At 40.4% G+C, this 3867-nt stretch overlaps 1 pseudogene; it reads right to left on the bottom strand.

Moving 5' to 3' along the window:
- Positions 1-2994: 2994 nt before the first annotated feature.
- On the bottom strand, positions 2995-3528 carry LOC104506899 (annotated as a pseudogene).
- Between the last annotated feature and the right edge of the window lie 339 nt (positions 3529-3867).

Genomic DNA, 3867 nt, shown 5'->3' with positions numbered 1-3867 from the left:
AACCTGCCAGTATTACTGAGTATACTGCAGGCTTCTCATCACTCCACAAGGAGATTAAATATAATGAAGAATCACTGTTAACAATAAATTCCTCTTTACATTGTCTGTAGGTACTTTGGAAAGCTAGTTATGGTAATTGCTTCGTATGCTGTAACAAAAAAGCATAGCACAGTTCAATAAATTAGTCCTAGATTCATAATGAGATTTTTTTTTATATCTCATTTTGAACATAGGCATGCAAGTGTTGGAATGTACTTCAGAAATACACTGACAGATTAAAAATAGATTTTTTTTCCCTGTGGTATCGTTAAAAATTTCTTCCAAAATAAAAGCATAAAAATAAATACTTGGAATATATTAATTTTTGCAATTCTTTTTTTCTCCTTATGTGTCTTTGAAATGAAACAAGAACTACAAATTAATCCAAGTAGCACGTTTAGATCAATCTCAGTCAAACAGCCTGAACCAGCACTGATCCTACCGAACAATGCACTGAAAAAGCTGATTATACAATCAGTATACGGGGATGGGTGGAAGGAAGAGACAGCTGTTTCTAGTGAATCATTTAAAGCTCTGCCTGAGAGAAAACATCCTTGGGTTTTCATGACAGAGGAAAGCAAAGAATAATTTCAGTAACTTCTGGCACAAACACGAGGTTCTTGACAAACAGAAGGCCATTGTTCCTCATACTAGAAATATTTTATCATTTATGCAATTATGATCAATATTTGCCAGAGGACTAGCTTTGTTTTCTCTGGCTTAACAAAATAAACAAACAATCTCTTGTAGACTATCTTCTGTTCTGACAATTGGCAATAATGTGGCCAAGTTGGGGAAGAAACAGCCACGGTGCTAGGGATACGTCTAAAGATGCTAACTACTGCAGTTAGACATCTTGCATGGGTGCTCCATTTCCAGTTCTGTGTCATGGCATGAGTAACGTTTTCCTAAGGAGTGTTAGAAGCTCAGGTTTCTTCTAGATGTAAAAGGCAAAAAGAAATGGACCATAGCTGGCCTCCTGAGAGCATCACTTAAGTAAATAAAAGAATATTCTGGCTACTGTTTATATCACTGCATCATAATAAAGTCCTGTAAGACATTCCCACATCCTGTTATCGACAGTCCAATGCTTTACATGAAATAGGAGCCTGGGAGCCAGATTACATGCCGTGGTACACATCTCTTGCAGTCTCCCATGTCCTTTAAGCTAAAGGTCAGATTCTCAGCCATGAACTGGCTACAAGGCTTGGGTAGACAGAAAGAGGCACAGAGATACAGTCACAGTTTCATATTCTGGGGTTGTTTTACACCAATTCTTATCCCAACACAGTCTGGGGCAGTCTCATGCATGTCCTCAACTACCCCAGCTGCTCATGGTCCCCATCAGTCACTTTATCATTAGTTGGGCACAGACCACCCAACACTCACCCGATCTGCCCCTCCAGCATAAAACTTTGACCATAGGCAACCAACCTGCTTTTCCAATCAACTGAAGCTGAGGATTAGTCCACTGAAAGGAGATTCAACTACTTCCAGACCCTGTAAAGGCACAGCCAGATAACAGCTGAGAATTTGGCCTTTGTTTTTTACTTGACACCTGCACAGGAATGCTAACCATTTGCCCAGCCAGGATCTGTGCAAACATTTTTAGACTTATCAACAGCATAGATTCCACCCATTCTGGTGAAAAGAACATTTCTCATCAAGATTTCTATCATGTTTAAACTGTTCAATTCTTTAACAAAGTTACCTGCTTGCATATTGCAATTTAAACCCCCAAGAAAACCCCTATTTATGCTATAGTGGAAGAGGCGCAAACGGGCCATAAGTAAACCTGTTGTTTCCCCCAGGTTCCACTTAGAAACCTTCTTTTCTTATTTATGCCACAGCATTCTTTCCCAAAAGGGCATCTTTCATTCACTCAAAGATGTGCCATAGCCACACTCACCAAGGCACAGGTAAAAATTGTTTAGCTTCATTCTGTAGCCACTTTTAAAACTGTGTTGAAAATTTAACTTGACTTAAACATCATATAAAGGGGGTGGGGTGCAGAATATGTCTTCAAAGGAAATCAGAGGAGTATGACTGAGAAATATGGGGGAAAAGAGAAAAACAAACAAACTAAACCAAACCCAAACGCATCCAAAGGAAGGAACAAAGAATTCAAATAAAAGGTTGAACATTGTGGACATGGTCCTCCTCTACCGCAGCAGATGTAATTTAGGAATAAATCCACTGAAGCAGATCAGCAAGGTCAAAGAAGAATCACACACTTAAGGTCACCTTACCAAACAAAAAAACTTCAATTTTGATAATTACTTCAGATTTTACAAGGTTCATTCAATCTTATTTTGGAGTGAGAATTTCCCAGGTTACAACGCAAAATAATGCTTAGTAAAAATATATGGAGCTCTACAACTCCTTTGCATAACTTTTCTGGAGTTGCACTCTCCCAGGCTGGACTCTCTTTTCTTTTTCCACTGTTAATGTTCTTTTTTCCTCCCATTCTGCCAATTTTAATCTAGCAGGGAAAGTCCTTTTTCTAGCAAACACTACCAAAAAATTCAGGACACGAGCCTTGCACTCAGGGAATGCAATGCTGTGTCCAGAGAGTGGTGCTGGGTGCCTCAGGGATTTGTAATGATCAACATGCATATTCCTAGCAGTCAAGATAGGTTCCACTGCACAGCTGTGCACCTCTGCCTTCGCTTTGTTTTGGGTGCACGTCTCTCCCAAAGGCAAGTTCTGTGTAGCCAGAGCAGCCTGTCTGAAGAGAGTGATGGTTCACTGCTGGCTGAAGGGAGGAAGACAAATCTGTTGCCCGTTACTCTGGTAAGAGTTACCTAATTATCCCCAATAACTCCAGCCTTTACAATGGGAAAGTAGCACACAGCTTTTATAAATAAGAATTATTGACCTTTTTAAATAGTTTCAAAAGAAGAAACTCTGCATCAAATGTGAGTATAATTTAGGAACTACTACATAGCAGCAAAACTACATTAGACTTTCCGATTTTTCCATGGTATCCTTGGATAGATACACCACCCAGTAGACCATGTTAAATGCTCCAAAGGTAACAGGAAATAAAATGCGTGCATATTTGTCTATCTTACTCGTGCCAGAGTGGGAGGCGGGGGGAGCAGGTGGTGTGACAGCAGATGGCTTTGCAGATGCTCCTAATGTATTAGGTGCGGTGGTCTGAATCTGCTCCAGTCTAGATCCAAGCAAATGCTGAATGGAAGGGGATCCAGCTGTGGCATGCTGGGATACAAATCCAGTTAAAATTGGGGTAGAAGGAGGAGCTGGAGGGGTAGCTCTTGCAGAAGATAATGTCTCTGATGCATTGATGCGTGTGAAAGGGTTGGGACTCGATGCAGAAAGGGAGTGGGGTGTAATGTCAGAAGACCCCTGAGCTACAGAGGGAGGCTGGATGGAGCTGTGCCTTGTGTCAATTCGGCTCCCACCATCAGCTTCGGACTGTACTGTGGCATTCGTTCTTTTCCTCACATTTGAATTAGCATCTGTACTCTGCAAAGTTACAAAAAGATAAAAAGAAATAAAGAAACAACTGCTAGTCATTCTTAAAATGAGCATTTAGACAGAAGCAATGGAAACTTTATAACCAAGCACTGTCAGAATAATACTCACAAATATAACCAGTAGCTTGATCCTGAAGCACAAAGTGACCACATGCTCATGAAAACAGATTTAATGGCATATGAAGGGATAAACAAGAGTTCATTTTACCTGTGGCTGGAATACCAGGGTGAACACATCTGATGCATCACACACCATGTGATGTGGTACCTAGGTAAACTTAATACCATGAGGCTAAATATTCTTGGATTAGAGTCAGGGCTTTTTCCC

This window comes from Eurypyga helias, unplaced genomic scaffold, assembly GCF_000690775.1.
Source record: "Eurypyga helias isolate BGI_N326 unplaced genomic scaffold, ASM69077v1 scaffold2753, whole genome shotgun sequence".
NCBI classification, from domain to species: Eukaryota; Metazoa; Chordata; class Aves; order Eurypygiformes; family Eurypygidae; genus Eurypyga; species Eurypyga helias.
Note: the sequence above shows the minus strand (reverse complement) of the source record. Positions and strands in the feature narration are given on the sequence as shown.